This window comes from Capra hircus, chromosome 17 (assembly GCF_001704415.2).
Source record: "Capra hircus breed San Clemente chromosome 17, ASM170441v1, whole genome shotgun sequence".
NCBI lineage: Eukaryota > Metazoa > Chordata > Mammalia > Artiodactyla > Bovidae > Capra > Capra hircus.
In genome coordinates this window covers 65,699,449-65,722,246 of record NC_030824.1, presented here as the reverse complement: position 1 = coordinate 65,722,246, position 22,798 = coordinate 65,699,449, and the positions used below count along the sequence as shown (strand labels likewise).

Genomic DNA, 22,798 nt, shown 5'->3' with positions numbered 1-22,798 from the left:
AATTCCTGTGTATCCGGAGGACACTAACAGATTGCAGTTACTCAGGAAATTGAGTTCTTATGAATCGCAACTGATTTGGGGAAGAGAATTTAGTACTTTAACCAGTTTATGAAAGTTACTAAATTTTTCCTTAAGTGCTTTATTTTTTAGTAGCATATGTTGTACTTGATGACTTGAAGCTTTGCTTATTTATCTCATGCTTCTCTGTACAGTGAGGAGAAACTTCTGATATTTAATTCTTTGAAGGAGAATGTTTTTCCTCTTCCTTTATTTTAAAAGTGAAGTCTGTAAAATCTTTTATTTGTAATTTAGGTATCCTCTCTGTGTGCCAAATTAAGGTGCAGGAAAGTAATTAACATTTCATATATTTGTACAGACCATAAGCATACGGTGGAATTTTATTTAACAGAACATAGGCAGTACTAAGAATTAGGGCCCCTCCAAACAGCTGTATGAACTCACACTCTCTGAAGCCACTGCTGAGAGAGGCTTAGTGGGAATGAATGTAGAAACTTTGTGGAAATGCGGTTATCTATGCTCTTTTCATTCAGGATCTTTTTAACAACTTTCTCGAAACACTTTTCATCCTGAATTGTTTCTCTTTTGAAGAAATGAATTCTACAGGCTTATTAGCCCCTGAATTATGTAACGGTTCATTTATTTCTCCCAAACCTGTCTCAAGTTTCAAGACACATCCCAAATCTGTGTTTTAAGAATTGCTAGAACAAGCTGGAGTTCATCTTTTCCAGCAAAATATTTGGGGGTGCCTGCCTTTGAGGTGCTTTTGTGTCTGGGCGGCAGAGGCAGTGAAACTTGCCCAGAATTGTAGGGAAGGAGAAGGGGCTGGTTTCCATCCATGCCCACGGTGTTGGCTGCTGCTTGGCTTCGCAGATGTCGATTGTTTCTCTTTACCATCATCTTCCCTGACTTTTTGTCTGTCTGAGAATAATTTCTTCCATCCTCATCGTCACTTTGCCCTCCTCTGGAACTTCTCCAGGTGTTTTGTTTCTCTTTGTATGCCTTGTTCTTGTTATGCTTTTGCTAGAAGTCTTAAATTCTCTTTTAAATAGATCCTGACATCAAAATATTGAGCAGTGTGTGTAATATTGGATGTGGAGTCAGCACTGAATGTCTAGATCTGTTGTTTTGTGACCTTGAGGAAGTCATGTATTCCATTCTGTACAAAGATGGGGGAAGAGAAATGTAGTTTTGCATAGGCTCTTTTTGGTGGGGAGGAAAGGAGGACAGAGCAACAAACTAATTTGAGCGTAGATTATACTCCATCAAGTTGTTTACAACTTTAAGACTTGTATTGTTTTGACTACTCATTGGTTTAAAATCATGGTAATGTTTTATTGCATATTTGAGTAGCAAAGAAACAGCAAAATATTTGGGGGTCCCTGCCTTTGAGATGCTTTTGTGTCTGGGTGTCAGAGGCAGTGAAACTTGCACAGAATTGTAGGAAAGGGAAAATGGACTAGTTTCCATCCATGACCACTATGTTGGCTGCCGTTTGGTACCTTATAGATGTTAATTTATTTGTACAAATTTCATTAGAGAAATGTGGATGTTGGACCATACTGGAGTATCTCAGTCAGGGGAAGGTGTTTTTTTTTTGTAGGAAGAAAAGAGCAGGTGGAGATAAAGTGTTTTGAACTCTTGGAACTGGAGGATGTGAGGGACCAATATAATTAGGAAGTTAACTTACGGGAATACAGCGGGAATTTGTCGAGTAGGTTTAGGGCCAGTTTGTGTGGATACATGTTTACAGTCCGAAGAATGAATTGAGAGTAGTGTTTTTGAGAGGGTAGTTTTAGACCATTGAGGATAAATTGTATTTTAGGCCAAGAGGCATTGTACCTGGATTAGGATTTAGTGTTCTAGGGAACTAACATGTTTACACCACAGTCAACTGAAGAGCTATAACAGATGCAAGAGTGAGGAAGATGCTCCCAATATGTTAGTACGGTACTAGTGGTTTTTTATAAAGAGTAATTAAAAAATGGGGCAATGGACTTTGTTTTGGACATTAAATTTTAAAGTTGAATACCGATGCCGTTTCAAAACAGTAAAATGAGTAATATGCTGAAAACTGGGAGTCATTGTTAAGTACTATGGTTTCTCTATAGTGTTTATGGAGAGAATGAGCCGAAAAATGGGTACATTTACTTGGGAGGAGGGGAGTTTGTTAGCAAAGATACAGGAAGAACAAAGAACGGATGAGACTGGAAGTGAACGAGAGTTGAAATTGAAAAGGAAGGAATGACCTTTAAACATGGCCACCGGTTCAGTCTTAGGGTGTATGATTATCTTTGAAATAGCTAACAAGCTTTTTATAGGCTGTATAGGTCCTTTGAGACTAAGTTCAGAAGAATATATAAAATTTCATTCTTAAGGAACTTACACAAGAAGGGACAGATCTGTTTCATCCAATTCATCTTTTTAAAAGTTTGCCTTTCATTGCTACCCTAAGTTTGGTCTTTAACATGACGAAGTGGTGCTAAAAGTAGCCGGCAGAGAAGGCTGCTTCCCCTGCAGCAGTTGGCGCGTGTCTCTGTGCCCATACAGTGGAGGGGATATCCCTGTGTTGGCACTGTGTGCTGCAAATGCCTTAAAAACCTTTCTATGAAAAAACAAGCAAAAACCAACTTGGCAAAGAATTTAGACATCTTCGAAGCATTTATAGACACTGGAAGACTGATCTTTAAGAAGTTAAAAATATTTAAAATTTTTGTGGTGAAAGTTGCATGTAGGGTATTCTCTAACAAGGCCTTTCCAGGTGATGCAGTAGTAGAGAATCCACCTGCCGATGCAGGAGACGCAGGAGACGCAGTGTGATCCCCTGGGTCAGGAAGATCCCCTGGAGAAGGAAATGGCAACCCACTCCAGTACTCTTGCCTGGGAAGTGCCATGGACAGAGCGGCCTGGTGGGCTGCAGTGTGTGGGGTCTCATAAGAGGCAGATGCTACGGAGCACAGCACAGCATCATCAGCGTCTCACAAAGATTAAGGATTATGAGGTAGGACATACATTATCGCGCGTTTTTGCACTCCTTAGTTTGGTCACCGTCTTCGTAGCTTCTTTGGCCTCTCCCTCAGAGCAGCAGTCGGAATGGCCGTGGCTGTGCAGGCGGGGCGCTGCATCTGAGGTGGCTCCAGGACTTGGGATATGTGCCGTGTGTGCCCTCTCTTCTCACCCTCTAGTTTCCACATTTTTTCTGCAGATGAAGTCATGTTCTGATGAACTTTAAAGGGCCTTTTTGTGTTGACTTGATCTACTAGTAAAGACAGTGGGGAAGATGGGGCTCATAGTAGGCAGTGTGCTCTGCCTTAGCAGCTTTGGGACTCATTTGGGATGAATAAAAGAGTCGTGTGTGTGTGTGTGTTTAAACATTGGGTGATCCCAAGCCCACATGTAGTTAGCAGCAGCCCAGTTCGCGTACTTGAAGGTGGTTCTTGGAGAAACCTTGTGTTTCCCTCCAGCATCTCATTGTGCAGAGGAGGGGTTGGCAAACTTTTCTTTGTGAAGGGCCAGTTAGTAAATAGTTTAGATTTTGTGAACCATATGGTCTCTGTTGCAAAGATTCAGTTCTGCTGTTGAAGTGTGAACGCAGCCACAGACAAAATGTAAGTGGATGTGTGTGACTGTGTTCTGATAAAGCCGTATACATAAAAACCAGGTAGACTGGGTTTGGCTGGTAGTTGACGGATCCCTGGTGTAAAACACTGCCAAGTCCACTAACATGCGGAGTGTGAGCTTCCTTCCACTACATAGCTGGGGCTGGCTATTTTAGCTGGTCTCTGTTTTCTAAATGAGATGTATTTCTTGGAGGCTGTCTAAATGATTCTGCAGAGTCTTCTGTTCAAAGGTCCTTTTGCCTCCGCAGTGCTGAAGCCTATGGGCCGAGGAGCGGAGGCAATGCCGTCTGTAAAGAGGTGCACCTAAAGAGTAGGGACTGCTGGGCTTCTCGTTCAAAGATGCCATAGCATGTCAGGTGCCATATGGGGATACCCTGACTGTATATCGGGGCCAGAAGCGTCTCTGAAGTATCCTTGAAGACACTTGTGAGTATAATTTTGAAAGGTTCTGAAAATAAGCTGTAGAGCATTTACTTTAGATGGAAAATTAGAATTGTTCATGGTTTGTTTGAATCAGGTGAAAGTGCTAGTCAAACCTTAAGATCGTTAAAGTTTGACCCTTCTGTTTCTTAAAGCTTTGGTGACCTTTTGCAATGCCCTTCAGTGGGTAGAATTACTGGCTCCCCAATTTTTGTTAATTTCAAGTATTAGATCTTAACAGATTACTTAAATCACTGAATTGTGTACTTTAAAAAGTTTTGCTGTGTTCTTAAGGTTAAATGTAGCATGGGTTAATAGATTCACCCAACAAATAAATCTCAAATGTGTTGTTTAGAAAGGACAGTTCATTTTGTTCAGTGTTGCATCATAGCTAATGTAAAAACTTTTGTTTCGTTTGTTAATATTGCATGGTGGTGTATTTTCACCCTGGTTTCATAGGACTTATTTATCTCAGGCAGGGCAAGGGATTATTCTTGCAGTAGTGACCACTTTTTAGTTTCAAACCTGCTTTTACTTTACATAATGTTTCTACATATAATTGATAACTTCAGTTCCTCTTCCTTTAAAAAAGGAGTCTGACAATTTCACACAGCCTGACAATTTTAGTATACCTTTCAGAAAGAAGGTCACTGTGACGGTTGCTTTCTTGTTCATTAGGAGAGGATTGTTTCTTTGCTCTTTTTGAAAGTCTTCCTTTTATTTCAAGCTTAAGGATTAGTGGCAGTTTAAAAGACACAAGGTGTCTGTCTCCTATCTGCAAATATTCCAAATAGAAATATTCTATATTGGTGACACTTTCAGTGGTCGAGGGAAGTATATATATATATATATATATTTTTTTTTTACTTGTAGCTGAAGTGTCATTACCAACAGATGAGTAAAGTTGTTTCCAAATAGTGGACTCCTGCTGTTAAACATTTCTACTTTGTGTCTTTTCCCCACCCAGTGTCAAGCCAGTCTGTCTGATGCCTTACTGTAGTAGATTTTGGCTACTTTCTTGTGATACCTCATTGATACTGTATCCTGATCCCTTTTACAACAGGTTTAGAGTGTTTTCTAAATCTGCTTGATTTTTTCTGAACACTATGGGGTATATATTTTCTAATAATTACGCGTTTACACACATGTATAGATAGCAGTTCCTCCTAGTCTGTTGTCAGAATTGCGAAATATTTGAGGGAGTATCTGTGCTTGATCTGGATATTGAGTGACGGAACGTATAGCGGTTTTTCTAAAATGTTCCCTTAGAAAGTTTTGAGTAACAATTGATTTCTCTAAAACTGTAAGCTAACAGAAGAAAATGTGTTTGTGTTGTATTCTCCTGCAATGCTGGATGTTGAAAAGTAATGAACAGAATGTGCAAGAGATATTATTGCTTGATATCTTGTGTTTTGCTCTCTTCCCCTTCACCTAAGGGATAGATTGTAGCTCAGTCAGATATTGTGCGGTTTCTGTTTCTTTGCTGTTTCGCCTCTGCCCTTTTTTTTCCCAGCTGAAGGTTGGCTACTGGAAATCTGGTGGCTTTAGGTAGGAGGTTGCATGAGCTGTGTGTGTGTCTGTGCACACGAGTCATGCTGGATGCTCCTTCATGGCTGCTATGGAATTTAGGAACTATTAAAAAGATAGTGGGGCAAAGTGTTTTTAATATCACTTGGGCTTCCTTCTGAGAGATTCACCATAGGGCAAGCTACTGAACCCATCAATATATGTTAGGCCAGATGTGAAGTGTCAAAACAAATTGCTGGTTTGTTTTTGGAAGAAAGTATGTCTCTTAGTGAGACTTTTAGGATGGCATGCTTTTCAGGCAGTTAGGGGGTAGTAATAGACATTTGCACAGCATCTCTAGGTCTGAGAAGGACTTGCCCCACTAACGTTGTTGTTCAGCCGTTCAGTGATGTCCGACCCCATGAACGGCAGCACACCGGTCCTCCTTTCCTCTGTCATCTCCCGGAGTTTGCTCAAACTCATGTCCGTTGAGTCAGTGATGCCATCCAACCATCTCATCCTCTGTCGTCCCCTTCTCCCGCCTTCAATCTTTCCCAGCATCATGGTCTTTTCCAATGAGTCAGCTCTTTGCATCAGGTGGCCAAAGTATTGGAGCTTCAGCATCAGTCCTTCCAATGAATATTCAAGGTTGATTTCCTCTTGGATTAAGTGGCTTGATCTCCTTGCAGTCCAAGGGATTCTCGAGAGTCTTCTCCAACACCACTCATAATGGTGGGTAACTTAGAACTGTCTAACGGTAGAAACTATCACACATACTTGGAACAAGCAGCATGTTGCTAATTTGCTTCTCATTTCTCTCGTAAAATACATTGATGCTCTGGAGGCAGAAGCCCGGTTAGTTAGGCAATACTTTCCTTACCTTTGTGGCCTAGGACAAGCTACTTAGCCTTTTGCTATCGACTTCATCACCTGTTGCTACTGCTGCTGCTAAGTCGCTTCAGTCGTGTCCGACTCTGTGCGACCCCATAGACGGCAGCCCACCAGGCTCCCCTGTCCCAGGGATTCTCCAGGCAAGAACACTGGAGTGGGTTGCCATTGCCTTCTCCAATGCATGAAAGTGAAAAGTGAAAGTGAAGTCGCTTAGTTGTGTCCGACTTCGCGACCCTACGGACTGCAGCCCACCAGGCCCCTCCATCCATGGGATTTTCCAGGCAACAGTCCTGGAGTGGGGTGCCGTTGCCTTCTCCGTCATCACCTGTTAGGCAATGCTTTCCTTACCTTTGTGGCCTAGGACAAGCTACTTAGCCTTTTGTTATCGACTTCATTACCTGTTGATGGGGACGTGGCTTACGCAGGGTTGTTAGGATTAAATGGGATAATGTAAAACATGCAGAGCTCTTCCAGTGCCTGGCATACAGTAAGATGACCCATGACTGTTAACTTACTATAGTAAAGATCTTTTAAAGTATAACATAGACAGAAGGCTAATGTCAGGCTTTATATTGCCCAACACTTAAATTCAGCCTTGAGTTTAACAAATTATTCTGAAGTAATTCTGCAGTGTTTTCAAAAGCATCTGAAACAGTATATGATTCATTAACATTTTTATTTAAAAAAATCTTAAATGGCTGAATTGCTGTGCTTATTATTTATAGAAAAGAAAGACTTATTTAAACATAACTAGAACTTGAATTTATCCCTAAAGACCTCAATAGTGCTTAGATTAGAAAGGACTCTTTTTTGAATAGTTTATTGATTATGTCTGAAAGTGACTATGGTTTAAATTGTCCATTTAGAAATAGCAGCATGTAATTGGGTTATCAAGACAGTTAACTGTCCATCTCTAACACTTGAGAATAAAAAACTTTGAAAAAATCATAAAGTTTAATAAGTTTTATTTGTATCAGTACATCTCAAATTAAGATGGAAGGAATTTTATTTAGGTGATTTTGTTTTCACTAAATTTTTAGCTTTCTCCTTTTTCTAAAATGATGAGAGGGAGGAAGGGATATTCCCTTTTCATGCTTAATTTTTATTAAATGCAGGATCAGCTTTCAGAAGTAACTTTTCCTTTACTTGGCAGAATCACTGTTCTATTGGCCAGTTCAAGAAATAAATGCTTCTTGATAGTTTTTTGTATTTGGAAAGTATTTCTATTTTGAGAACAGTTTGCCTATGTCTTCATAGTTTGTTTATTTAATAGAACTGTATGTTTAAGATAAGTGTATGAAAAAAATCTGAAGGCAGAAAGAGAAGATTGAGATATGTTCCTTAGCACTGTTTTTCTTGCCAACTCTTGTCCTCATTCTTATGCAGAAATTAGATTGACATATATTAGTGAATCTCTGGTTAAGTAATTTAACGAATATTTTAATTTTAAAGCCAATTCAATCTTTTAAATATTTTTCTTTGGTGGTTGCAATTGGAGTTTTAATTCTGGAGTTATGCTTCTTTCCATTTTAGACATTTTCAGAAAGAATTGTGGTTATGGATAGGTTACTGGATAGGTGGGAGAAGAGCATATTCTTTCTAGTGAGTTTAATTTCTTCTGTTTATTTATTATGTCTGTGATATCAGAGGCTATATAAATAAATACATGGGTCATTAGCTTTCTTTTGCATGATGGGTGGTCTCTTCATTGATTGGGTGAGTTTGATAATATAACCTTCGGAATGCAGCTGTAATAAGTGGGGAGCATTTTTTTCTACCTGAATATTACATAGGTAGGCTTTTTTATTTTTAATTAGGGAAATACGGAAATTTTAACTCACTATATTAGAAATTTAGGAAACAAAAGATTTCCAAGTTTTGTAAAGGCCTGTTAGTAGGAGAGGAGACATGAGATGTACGAAGGAGGAAAGGAAGCAGCAGATTGGGGAGACTGGCTCAGGACGTTTTGAGATCAGCCTTAGTCAGAGGTCACACCCTGTTATTTCTTTGGGTTGTGGACATGGGGTGTTACCACTTGTTATCTACCACCCTTTGAAATGTTGATTAGATGATTGACTCTAGTTCCTAGTTTTTCAACATCTGGATTCTTTACACCATTGAAGTTTTAATCTGTGTGGGATAATCTGTGTATTCTAGGGTGGGAAAATTTCCACAGTACCTGCTAGAGGAGAGGGCGGACACACAGTTTCTGAGTATGCTGGCGTTTCCTTTGTTTTGTTTCATTGGTTTCCCTCGTGGGCCACATTCCCCTCGTGGGCCACATTCCCCTAGCTTTGCGTAAGAAGGGTATTTGCCATTCTGCGTATGTGACAGAGCAGATAGGCCTTGGAGTTAACAGGAAGGCCTTGGAGTTAACAGACCCAGGTTCCAGCTGTGCTGCTTTGTGACCTGGGGCAGGTTCTTTATTCAGTATGTGAACCTGTAAACTTGAGATGATAATGGTAGTGCCTCTCTCTTAGAGGTTAAGACGGTTGAGATAATGGACCACAGTGTCTGGCTCAGAGTTAGTGCTCAGTAAATGGTAATTGTTGCAAGAGTAATAAATATTAACACGATTATTGTTATTTTTGTTTTGCTGAAGGCCTTTGTGACCTTTGTTTTTGAATATGTCACTACTTTGAATACTGCTTTTATTCAGCAGCGATGTTCATTGAACACTTACTGTGCCAGGCACTGATCTAAGTGAGCAGAATGTTATAATCCCTGCCCTCTTGAGACTTACATTCTGTTTGAAGGGTACAGAATACATAAGAGCAGAGCAGACGAGCCGTCTCTCATCCTGTGAAACTTGGTGTTGACCTCCTGTGTCTGAGCCTCCACTGACCAGCCCTGCGGGTCTTCACCTGCGGGTCTTCACCTGCAGGTCTTTGGCATCTGCTCCTGTTGCTGTGCTTCAGAGGCTTTGTGGCAGGAGCACCCTAATAGCACACGTCTAGTCTCACTGTGCTCCAGCTACCGCTCGGTTTCAGTTTCAAGGCAAACGTTTTACTCCATTTTTCCTTGGCTTACTGCTTAAATTGGCTATCCCACATCTTTCCTTTCAGGCCCCACACTTCTGTTTCACATTATTTACAGAAGTGTTACTCCTCCCCAGCTTATATTTTGCTCATCCATTTCGTTTCCAAAGAGGGGATACTAGAACCGCTTTTAAGAAGTATTCCCTGACTAATCTAACTATTGATATATGCTTTCCTCCTGAAAGTGAAAGTTGCTCAGTTGTGTCCGACTCTTTGCGACCCCATGGACTGTCCATGGAATTCTCTAGGCTACAGTACTGGAGTGAGTAAGTCTTTCCCTTCTCCAGGGGATCTTCCCAACCCCAGGACTGAACCCAGGTCTCCCTCATTGCAGGCAGATTCTTTACCAGCCGAGCCACAAGGGAGGCCACAAAGGAGCTTTCCTCCTGCTCTTTTTTAATTTCTCACCTTCTCTGTGTTAATGGAGGTATTTTACTTGGTATTCTCTGTCTTAAAATACTTTTCTTATATCTCCAATTAAATTGTAAGCCTTTTTAGGTCAGGGACCACTTTTCTATTCTGAACCTTGGCTTCCTCTCTTAGAAAAAAGATAATACCTACCTCACAGGATGTTGTGAGATTTCAGAGAGATAATGTGTTGAAAAGGTCCTGAGCCAAATCCTTAATAAATGTAGTTTTGTTTTCTTTGAACCACTCTAGTTCCTAAAGTTGGTACTGGGCATACATATAGTTAGTGCTGAAAAAATACTTGTTAATTTGTCCTGAGTTGAGGTTGAGTCTTTTTATTTAACTTACACTTGTGTGGATTATTATAGTTTTTACTTCCAGATAATATTTAAAATATTTTCAAGTATCAGATGAAAAAGGCTGAGACATGAATAAGAGACAACGGAACAGTGCTTATAGTAGGGACCGGAGCTCTGTTGTGGGGTTCCATGTAGGCTGGTTTTGTGATTTTTTGGGCACGCTTTTTAACCCTCGGCCTCTGTTTCTTCATTTGTAAGATGGGGAAAATAAAAACTACCTCATTGATACTATGTTGTTAGGTTAAATGAGATAATAAATGAGAAGCATAGAACACTGCCTGGCACATAGCAGTAGCCTCAGGGACCATTTGGCAATATCCAGAGGTTGCTTTTGGTGACCACAAGCCAGGGAGGCGTGTGTGAGGGGGTGCTGTTAGTATCTAGTGGGTCGAGGCCAGGTGTAGTCATTGTGCAGGACAGCACCCTGCAACTAAGGATTATCTGGTCCCAAAGGTCAGTGGGGCCAAGGTTGGGAAATCTTGCTTTATCATTAAGCAGTTTCTCATTTGGTTATTATCTTTGTAGTATAAGGTACTTTGCTAGTTAGATTCTGTATAAATACTGCCTTCCTTCGCTTGTAACTAAAAACTGATACTGTGTGCAGTGTATATATTATGCATTTTTTGTGTGTGTATGTGTACATGTATATAAACTTTTATGTATGTCTCTGCGTCTTCCTATTTTCTCTGCCTGGAGTACTATTTTCATTTCATCTGTGAAACACTTATCTAAGACTTAACTACCATCTCTTCTAGGAAACCTGTCCTGGTTGGTGTGATCAGATGTTTTTTCTTCTGGTTACCCATGGTTTCTATGTGGCTTTTATAGCACTTAACATAGTTATTTCTATTTTTCTGTTTTCCTGGTTGGTCAGTTCTTTGAGGACAAGGGTTCTTTCTTCCTCGTTTTTCAAGAAGTATCTCTTCCCCCTAAATGCCTAACATTGGCTGCCACGTGTGTGCTTAGTCACTCAGTCGTGTCCGACTCTTTGCAACCCCATGGACTGCAGCACGCCAGCCCTTGGAGTTTGCTCAAACTCAAGTCCATTGAGTCAGTGATGCCATCTAACAATCTCATCCTCTGTCGTCCCCTTCTCCTCCCGCCTTCAGTCTTTCCCAGCATCATGGTCTTTTCTGATGAGTCAGCTCTGGCCAAAGTATTGGAGCTTCAGCCTCAGCATCAGTCCTTCCAGTGAATATTCAGGACTGATCTCCTTTAGGATGGACTGGTTGGATCTCCTTGCAGTCCAAGGGCCTCCCAAGAGTCTAGCTCCACAGTTCAAAAGTGTCAGTTCTTCGGCGCTCGCCCTTCTTTATGGTACGGCTCTCACATCATCTGGGCTTCCGTGGTGGCTCAGATGGTAAAGAATCTGTCTGCAGTGCAGACCTGGGTTCACTCCCTGGGTTGGCAAGATCCCCTAGAGAAGGGAATGGCAACCCATTCAAGTATTCTTATCTGGAGAATTCCATTAACGGGAGCCTGGCAGGCACAGTCCATACTGAGCAGCTAACTTTCTCACATCCGTACGTGGCTACTGAAGAAAACCTTAGCTTTGACTGTACAGACCTTTGTCAGCAAAGTAATATTTCTGCTTCTTAATATGCTTTCTAAGTTTGTTGTAACTTTTCTTCCAAGGAGCAAACGTCTTTTAATTTCATGGCTGCAGTCACCATCTGCAGTAATTTTTGAGCCCAAGAAAACAATCCGTCACTGTTTCCATTTTTTTCTCCTGTATTTGCCGTGAAGTGATGGGACTGGGTGCCATGATCTTCATTTTTTTGAATGTTGAGTTTTAAACCAGCTTTTTCACTCTCCTCTTTCACTTTCATCAAGAGGCTCTTCAGCTCCTCTTCACTTTCTGCCATAAGGGTGGTGTCACCTGCATATCTGAGGTTATTGATACTTCTCTTGGCAATCTTGATCCCAGCTTGTGCTTCATCCAGCCCAGCATTTCACATGCTGTACTGTGCATGTAAATTAAATAAGCTGGGTGACAATATACAGCCTTGACGTATATCTTTCCCAGTTTGGAACCAGTCTGTTGTTCTGTGTCGGGTTGTAACTATTGCTTCTTGACCTGCATTTAGGTTTCATGGGAGACAGGTAAGGTAGTTTGGTATTCCCATCTCTTTAAGAATTTTTCACAGCTTGTGATCCACGGAGTCAAAGGCTTTAGTGTAGTCAATGAAGCAGAAGCTGATGTTTTTCTGTAATTCTCTTTTTCTATGATCCCCTTGATATTGGCAATTTATACAGCCTAGTAGGTGTATATTAAGTTAAGAAATGAGTGGAAGAGAAAAAAATAAACTGGGAAGATTTTTTAATAGGCTCTACATGAAAAGAATATTATTTTGTCACCTTTGTTTTTTTTTTATTCTATTTAAGTTCAGTTGGTTTACAGTGTTGTGCTAATTTCTGCTGTGCAGCAGTGATTCAGTTATGCATGTATGTATATGTTTATTTTTTCATTTTCTTTTCCATTGTGGTTTACCACAGGATATTGAATATATTTCCCTGTGCTGTACAGTAGGACCTTATTGTTTTTCTGTTCTGTATGCAATGGTTTACATCTACTGACACCACGCTTTCGGTCCATCCCCGCTCCCCGCCTCCTCCACAAGTCTGACGTCTATGTCTGTGAGTCTGTTTCTCTTTAGTAGGTAAGTTCATTCATGTCATGCTTTAGATGCCATATATAAGGGATAGCATGTGGTATCTGTCTTTCTGTTGACAGTCATTGCTTTGATTATCATTGTTACCGTTTGCTGAATGTGTGCTATCTGTCAGGCACTGTGCCAAGGATTTTTACTGCTTTTTAAATTTATTCCTCACAACAGTCCCTATGCATGGGTAGTAATAAGCCAGTTTCATGGCAGAAGAAACAGCTTCACAAAATTTTCTAAGAACACATAGCTAGCAATTTGAACTTGCAGACCTGGGTTTCAGATCCAGACCCATCAGCTCTGTGGTCTCTGCTTTTAGCTGCTGTGCTGCCGCCTCTGAGCTCCAGTGGAGGAGTGACTGGCAGTGCTGAGGTGGGAGGTGAAGGTCATGGGATTTCATCCTGCACAGATGTTAGAAGGAAGGAGCCAGATAGACTCGTGGGGAAGCAATTCCCAGGTTCATGTTCCTTATACAAAATAATTATAAAACTTAAACCTGTGATTTAAGTAGCTTGCCTTACTGCTGCTAAGTTGCTTCAGTCGTGTCCGACTCTGTGTGACCCCATAGACGGCAGCCCACCAGGCTCCCCCATCCCTGGGATTCTCAAGGCAAGAACACTGGAGTGGGTTGCCATTGCCTTCTCTAATGTATGAAAGTGAAAAGTGAAAGTCAAGTCGCTCAGTCGTGTCTGACTCTTTGTGACCCCATGGACTGCAGCCCACCAGGCTCCTCCGTCCATGGGATTTTCCAGGCAAGAGTGCTGGAGTGGGGTGCCATTGCCTTCTCTGCTTGCCTTAACCTGCATCTTTCATTAAGTTTAATCTTGTTCTTGGTATCACCATCAGGACAGGTGTCTTAGATACATCTTTAGCAGTAGAAGAAATCAATATAGGTAAAATCTGAAAAGATCGTGGAGCAAAGTGATTTTTAGTTTTCTTCTATGTGTAAAATGTGTTTTGTAGTTAAGAGTTGAATCTTTTGAAAGAGATTCTTGTTTAGGGGATGAGCCTCAAAATTATGTTGTTTAGGACTTGAAAACTTATGATTTAGTATGCTTGGAAGGTATAGCAGATAATTTGAGAATCAACACTTGCTAATCTCTAACGTATAAATTATAGAAGCTGATAGATACTTAGTTTATTTTTATGTGATTTTTTAAAGTTTTTGTTTCCTGAGATAGTGTTTGTAATTTTTTTTAGAAATTACTTTTTCCTTCCTTCTCATACTATGTACAGGACTATTCCTTACCCAGTTAGTTTGTTTAGAGGTATGTTACATTTAATCAGTATAGTGAGAACACAGTCTTGACATCTGTGTAGTGTTTTGATTCATTATGAGAGTTAAATACTTTAAAATTTTATTTTGTTCCCTTAAAAAGAGCTAAACCTGGATATTGGTCTTAAAAAAGTTTCCTAAAAGAATTTCTTTTTTCTCTTGACTGTGTTTTAAATATTGTATTTGTAATCATAGTTACATATAATTTGAACTTTGCTCCTTTCAGAATTATATAATTCAATGCTTTGTAAGAGTTTATCAAAAATTACATGTAAACACTTATGAGCAGTGTACTGAATTATGTTCCATTAAAAATTAAAAATACCTGAGTGAAATTGAGTTCTGGTAAATAAGAATTTAGGGTTGAGAGGGAAGGGGATATGTGTATGCATGTGGCTAATTCGTGTTGATCTAAGGTGGAAACCATCACAATATTTAAAGTAATAATCCTCTAATTAAAAATAAAAATAAAAAAAGAATTTAGGGTTGGAGTACAGGGAATCAGATAATTATGTCAAGATTTTAGGATTCAAGATCTTAGGCTCATTAGTACTTTCACATTATCTACCACAGGTTGACTTTCTTTCTGTTTTTCAGACAAACAGGTTTTATTTTCGCTTTGCAATCTTGCATAATTATAAAAAAATGTTGTTTTGTAAAAAGTTTAAAGTTGTACAAACTTTATAAATAACCCTGCAACCATGCATAGTAGATGGTCAAGTAAATGTGCAATAACTTTGAACTACATCAGCTGTAAATCACATAGTTTCTTTGTAATTCGTGGGCTTGGTCATAGGTGCACTTGTCTCCAGGCGTAAAGGTTGGGTTTCAGTATTTTGGTGTCCTGTTTCCAACACTCATACATCTTCAAACTTGATCAGGTGGAACTGAATTCAAGCTAGTGATGGAGAACTTAGTATACTAACTTACTATACCAGAACCACTGTTGTTCCTAAATTTAGCATGCATCAGGATTGCCTGGAGGGCTTGTTAAACCATAAATTGCTGGTCCCCGAATCTAGTATTTGATTCAGTAAGTCTGGAGTGAGACCCAGGAATGTGATAACTATTTGATCGAGGGACCAAACTTTGAGAACCACTGTATTATTATACTAATGAATCATTATACTAATCACTTATTTTAAAAGTTCAAGAACCTGCATACACAGATTAAGGCCTTGATCTTGTAACCTTAATTGAAAGTGAAAGTGAAGTTGCTCAGTTGTGTCCGACTTTTTGCAACCCCATGGACCGTAGCCTGCCATGGACTGTAGCCTGCCAGGCTCCTCCATTTTCCAGGCAAGAATGCTGGAGTGGGTTGCCATTTCCTTTTCCAGGAGATCTTCTCGACCCAGGGATTGAACCCTGGTCTCCTGCATTGTAGGCAGACGCTTTACCCTGTGAGCCACTAGGGAAGTACCCAGTTGTAGACATCAATTAAAAAAAAAAAGGTTATTACTTATTTGTTTTTGGTTGCACCCGATCTTGATTGCTACATGCGGGGTACTTGCTAGTTGCAGTGCGTGGCCTTCCCGTTGCGACGGCATCTCTTGTTGCAAAGCACGGGCTCGAGAGCGTGGGCTCGGCGGTTGTGACACACGGGCTTAATTGCTCCTTGGCATGTGGAATCTTCCCGGGCCAAACATCAAACCCATGTCCCTGGCAGGCAGAGTCTTATCCACTGCGCCACCAGGATGTCCCAACATCAATTTTTCATGTTGCAGTTGTGACCTAATCCCACTTCTTGGTGATTTCTACCATTTTTTGATTATAAAGCCAACAGCATTAGCTATATAAACCAATATTTATTTGGATTTGATTATTGCATTTTAGTATCTGATTTGTATAAAATATTGTTTAAAAGACTTCTGTGGCCTAAATAATGTGATTTTCTCTTTAAAATATCCTGAAAAATAGTGTTGTAGCTGCTTTGAAAAGACTGAATAGCATCCAGGAACCTTAAAGGCACAGAAAAGGAAGTACTGAGTATTAAGAAGAAAATAAGCCTCAAACATCATCCTCTCCATGAAAAGAAACATCAACTATATTGGCCAAATGCACTGGGTCTTCTGGGACTGAGCATTTCTAACAGGCCTCTAGGTGATGCTGATTTTGTGGCTCCAAAGCTGTTTTGCAAAGGAAAGCCCAAAAACATTAGGTTTCTTTCCTTTTGATTGATTGATTGATTTATGGCTGTGCTGTCTTCCTTGCTGCTCAGGCTTTCCTGCAGTTGAGGCAAGCAGGGTCTGCTCTCGAGTTCGGTGTGTGGGCTCAGGAGTTCTGGTTCCCGGGCCCTAGCGCCCAGGCTCAGTAGCTGTGGTGCGTGTGGGGTCTCCTGGAACCAGGGGCTGAACCCATGTCTCCTGCCTTGGCAGGCTGGCTCTTTACCACTGAGCCACCAGGGAAGCCCTACAATGCCAGCTTTCAGTGTTTCCGTTTCAGTTTCAGTCAGTATTTAAGCAGGAGCAGACATAATACTTGAACCTGTGAACATGTCATTAAGTTAGACTGCAGTTGCTGTCTGTTGTTTAGCTGCTGGGTCGTGTCGGACTCTTTGGCAGCCCTGCGTCCTGTAGCCCACCAGGCTCCTCTGTGGGATTCTCCAGGCAAGAGCACTGCAGTGAGCTGCCGCTTCCTTCTCAAGCGGGTCTTCCCGACCCAGGGATCAAACACCCCCGTCTCCTGCATCGGTAGGCAGATTCTTTACCACTGAGCCACCGGGGAAGAGCCCCCAAAATGCAGTAATAATTTTAAACCATGCCCTGGCAGACTCACACAGTTAAATAACACTGAAAGCCACCCCAGGGGGACAGCAGTATCCTTGGCAAATGCACAGTTTGCCTCTTGTAACTGTTGTGATAACATGGTATTATTATGAAAATAAGACCCATGTCAGCATTTGGGTGCTGAATGTGTGCCAGGCACTCTTCTGTGTCCCTTGTGTATATGATCTCATTCTGTTGTCATTGTCGCCCACTGAGGCTGCTGCCACCGCCAAGTCACCTCTGTAGTGGCTGACTCTGTGCGACCCCATAGACGGCAGCCCACCAGGCTCCCCCGTCCCTGGGATTCTCCAGGCAGGAACACTGGAGTGGGCTGCCGTTTCCTGCTCCAATGCATAAAAGTGAAAAGTGAAACTGAAGTCGGTCAGTCGTGTCAGACTCTTCCGACTCTATGGACTGCAGCCCACCAGGCTCCTCCATCCATGGGATTTCCCAGGCAAGAGTACTGGAGTGGGGTGCCATTGCCTTCTCCGCCACTGAGGTTAAGTGTTGTTAATGTCCATATTTGGCCCTAAGAAGTAGAACATGCTCAAGAACTCACCTTTAATTGGTAGTGGAGCCGGGATTGTATCAGGCACTCTGGTTCTACAGCCTGGGATCCTGATCACTATTCTTTTTTTTGTTTGTTTTGTTTTTTATTAATTTATTCATTTTAATGGAGGCTAATTACTTTACAATATTGTAGTGGTTCACTATATTATATTTATTGTCTATACATTTATTTCTTATATATTATTTATAGCACAGTGCTTGGCACGCAGTAAGATCTGTAGCAGTACAGGCTGTTTTCAGCGGCATTTAATTGTGTATACGTAAGGTCTGCAGAGCATATGTTATTGTCCGTTTATGCAAGTGTGTATATTTCTCTTCTGTTAATTAGCCTACAGACTTTGTTTAGGTTTCTGTTAGTCTTTTGATAGCTGAGTTCCCCAATTAGATGGTTGTCCCAAATTATATGGCCTTGCTACATCTTATGGAGAAGGCAAGGGAAACCCACTCCAGTACTCTTGCCTGGAAAATCCCATGGACAAAGGAGCCTGGTGGGCTACAGTCCATGGGGTCACGAAGAGTTGGACACGACTGAGCGACTTCACTTTCACTTTGTACTTTCATGCACTGGAGAAGGACATGGCAACCCACTCCAGTGTTCTTGCCTGGAGAATCCCAGGGACGGGGGAGCCTGGTGGGCTGCCGTCTATGGGGTCGCACAGAGTCGGACACAACTGAAGTGACTTAGCAGCAGCAGCTACATCTTAAGATTAGTTTTTAATCACCACAAATTCAACTTTACTTTCATTCCTTTAGAAATGGATAAGGACTGAGATATTTACTTATTTATGCTATGTCATTGGTTTAGAGAGACAGAAGCAAATATGCTAAATGGTATGCCCAGTTGATGACGGAAATAAATTCTTGTTATAAAGTGTTTTTTGTCTGTAAAATTTTGCGCATATAGTATTACCTCATCCTACTGACTTGTGAAGTTGAATAATAACACATAATAATGTGAAATACAAGACTCTGTTCTGATGATAGAAACAGATTAGCAATCTTTACGGCAAATCATATAAACTATATTTCCTTAAAATAAGAAGGCATTTGTATTGGTTTTCCTTTGCTGCATTGCTGATTACCACAACTTTTAGCAGTTTAATAGTTTCTGTTGGTGAGAAGTCTTTGCATAGTTTAGCTGGGTTCTATCCTCAGGGTCTTGCTAGACTGAAATCAAGCTGTCAGCCAGAGCTGTGATCGTCTCTGAGGCTCAGGGTCCTCATCCGGGCTCACTGGTAGTTTGCAGAATTCGTTTCCCTGCATTTGTAGCAATGGCGCCCGTTTTCTCGCTGTCTGCCTGTCGTGGGCCTCTCAGCCCACTACGGGCTCCTGGAGATTATGGGCAGCTCAGTACTTTAAGGATAGTAGAGGACTCTTTCTGCTTTCTTTTTAGAACTGATGTCTTTAGGTCAGACGTACTACAATAATCCCAATAATTTAAAGTGAACTGATTAGGAATTTAATTACATCTCTTCTCAACAGTGTTTAGGTCAATATTTGGTTCAATAACTTTGAGAACATGTGTATACCAACATGTTAGAATCTCGGGGGCATCTTAGAATTCTCTCTACCATGTGATAAATTATAAGGCAAATTGTTATTTTATGTATCACTAAGGAAGAAAATGCTAGCTTAAAATACGATACAATGCATTATTAGTATTTGGATGTTGCCTTGTTAAAAAAAAGGTGGTACTCTGGTCATTCTTAGCAAAAATGCTTGTTTCATGAATGTCAAATTTAATCCCCATTGTTGTGTTTCTGCGCTTTTTTGCAAGCATAATTTTTTGTTTTAATGCTGAATCATTGTTGGTGTTGTTTATCTGCTAAGTTATGTCTTACGCTTTGTGACCCCATGGACTGTAGCCCACCAGGCTCCTCTGTCCATGGGACTTTTCAGGCAGGAATGCTGGAGTGGGTTGCCATCTTCTGCGGGACACCTTCCCCACGCAAGGATGGAACCCACATGTCTTGCTTTGGGAGGTGGATTCTTTACCACTCAGCCACGAGGGAAGCTGAATCAGTGTAGTCTTTAGGGGATATTTAAAATTGGGACGTGAACTTGACATGTGTGTACCAAAAGTACATAGGATTCAGTAAGAATTATGACGATAGGAACTGTCATGACTGAATTTCCGCATGCTCAGGGAACGGCACTTACGTTGTGATTGCCACAGGGCAAATGGCGATGGCTTTTTTTCATTTCCTATTCATTTTCAATCAGCTTTATTGAGGTATAATATATACAGTAAACTGTGTCCATTTCAAGTGTTTCATTAGATGGATTTTGACAAGTGTATATATGAAACCATTATCAGTTAAGATGTTTCCATCAGCCTCAAAAAGTCAGCCCCAGGCAGTCTCTGATCTGTTTTTTGTTAATGTAGATTAGTTAGCATTTTCTCGTATTTTAAGCAGTGAGGAAAAAAAGAACTTGGAGAAAGTATTCTTACTTTTTGTGTTTTCTTCGGATCCCTCTCATTGTTGGAGAAATAGTTTCTTAATTAGCTCTTAGTTTTATTCTTTCATTGTGAGTGTAAAATGATTTTCCTTAAGCCTTCCTGACTAAAACTCTGGGGCTCTTGACTCCTGCTCTCCTTGGGTATTTTTCCCAGCGTAAGCATGCTTGGCTACCTAAACCACACGTGTGCTTGCACGGCTCCTGGGTCCGCTTTCTACTTACTCTCTTTGTAAGGACCATAAACAGAAGCAGTTTTCAGCTAGAAGTGCTAAGTCCTAACATATTTCCCTTTGTTATTATTTATATCTGAAACTTTCAGGATAGTCCTAACTCTCAAAGGAATCTCAAAATGTGCTTATCTCAGTTTTTCTTAAGATTCGTATAGTACAATTTGAATTTTAGGGAACATTAGAGTTTTCCCTCCTCGTCACTTCTTAGGATTGTTGCTTGTTTTATGTCGCTTGGTGTCTGCAGTGTTTTCCAGTGTGGGGAACATTCTGGGAAAAGTCTTTCTTCTTTTTCTTGAGAAAGAGGGAATTGAGGAAGGACTCATGAAGCCTTCAGAAAGCTCATTTAGCTGCCATTTAATCCAGCATTGCCTAATAGAAATGTAAGCCAAGTATATAAACAATCTAGTAGCTATATTAAAGAAACTGAAAAGAAACAGGTGACATTACTTGTAATAATACATTTTATTTAACATAATATATCAAAATGATGTTTTCAACATGTGATCAATATGAAAACTATGAAAACTTATTAAATGTTTTACATTTTTGCTTTAGTACTAATTCTTCGTGATCTGGTGTATAGTTTATACTTACCCTACATCTCATTGTGGGCTTAGCCATGTTTCGAGTGCTCACTGAACAGCGCAGATGTGGATTATGAACTTCTTTTTTGTTTTCTTGTTAGAGACAGTAGTGTCACGCGAGTGTATGTTCCTCGGCTCTTTGTCTCGTCACAACAAAGATTTGGGGCGACGGACATTAAAACCCTCGGCGTGTCACAGCTCTCGGGTCTTGGACAAACTGTGTTATAGCTCTTAGGCACATCAGTGTTACAGCTCTATTTTATTTAGAAGATAGCAGGAGAATCCATCCTCAAAGTGTGAGGGCATGCCAACCCAAAGACTGGAAGAGAAGAGAGTGGAGGAGGGGGGGGGGGGAGAGAGAGAAAGAAGAGAAGAGAGTGGAGGAGAGAGAGGGGGAGAGAGAGAGAAAGAAGAGAAGAGAGTGGAGGGGAGAGAGAGAGGGGGAGAGAGAAAGAGAAGAGAGTGGAGGAGGGGGGGAGAGAAAGAAGAGAAGAGAGTGGAGGAGGGGGGGGAGAGAAAGAAGAGAAGAGAGTGGAGGAGAGAGGGGGGGGAGAGAAAGAAAAGAGTGGAGGAGAGGGGGGGGAGAGAAAGAAGAGAAGAGAGTGGAGGAGAGAGGCGGGGAGAGAAAGAAGAGAAGAGAGTGGAGGAGAGAGAGGGGGGAGAGAAAGAAGAGAAGAGAGTGGAGGGGGGGAGAGAAAGAAGAGAAGAGAGTGGAGGGGAGAGAGAGAGGGAGAGAGAGAAGAGAGTGGAGGAGAGAGAGAGAGGGAGAGAAGAGAGTGGAGGAGAGAGAGAGAGAAAGAAGAGAAGAGAGTGGAGGAGAGAGAGGGAGAGAGAGAAGAGAAGAGAGTGGAGGAGAGAGAGAGAAAGAAGAGAGGAGAGTGGAGGGGAGAGAGAGAGGGAGAGAGAGAAGAGAGTGGAGGAGAGAGAGAGAGAAAAGAGAAGAGAGTGGAGGAGAGAGAGAGAGAAAAGAGAAGAGAGTGGAGGAGAGAGAGGGGGGAGAGAAAGAAGAGAAGAGAGTGGAGGAGAGAGAGGGGGAGAGAGAGAGAGAAAGAAAAGAAGAGAGTGGAGGAGAGAGAGAAAGAAGAGAAGAGAGTGGAGGGGAGAGAGAGAGAAAGAAGAGAAGAGAGTGGAGGAGAGAGAGAGGGAGAGAGAGGAGCACACGCATGCAGGAGAGAAGGAGAGCGCAGGCGCTTCAGCCCCTCCTCTTACATGTCCCCCGGGCCTGCCCTGTGCAGACTGGGCTTGGCCAGGAGTGCTGTTTGTTCCACCTGGAGTCTTCACTCTGGTCCTCGGACCTTCTTTTGTTCTATTTTCCCGGGCTTTTCCCTTCCTTGTCTTTTAGCCACCGCCGTTTGGGACTCCTTTTCCCTATTCTACCTACCTAACAGTAGTATGTGGAATCCATAAGAAATTGGCTTTAACGAAGCTTCACTCTTTAGTAAGTTAGGGCTTGAGTGTTACAGAATGGTTTCTGTGGTTGAGATACAAAGTTGTTTGTTTATAAGGGCAAATATATTTTTATACATTTTCTTCATTATATATGTAATCTCATTGTTGAAAATTTGGAAAAGTCTGGATAAGAGACTACAAATTGCCTTTATTCTTCAATCTAAAGATAACAAGTATTAGACTTTTGTTGAATTTCCTCTTTATGCATGTTTCACTTTAAACCAAAGAGAAAATAGATTCCTCCTTTGTTTTATTTTCCTCCTCTTCATACTCAGACATTTACTAAGAATCATCAGCAGTCCTCTTGCCTCTGCTTACATTTCTTTGTTCGCAGTCCCGGGCTGTGCCCTACGACAGGTCCTCTGAGTGTGACTCTGGAGGAACACAGTTGCCTGAATGTTGCTCCCGAGATTGCGGTTAATACTAGAAACCCTGACGGCTTTTATGTGCTCAGGACTAAACAAATAGAGTTGCCTTCTATTTTTCCTGCCTGCAGCCTTTTACATCCCCGCCCCTGCCTTTTGTTGTTGTTGTTGTTGTT

The 22,798-nt window shown here is 41.2% G+C and overlaps 1 protein-coding gene across 1 annotated transcript in view; it reads left to right on the top strand.

Moving 5' to 3' along the window:
* The window catches only part of FBXW7 (F-box and WD repeat domain containing 7), a 222,256-nt gene that overhangs the window by 609 nt on the left and 198,849 nt on the right, over positions 1-22,798 (top strand). The gene's annotated exons all lie outside the window — the stretch shown is intronic.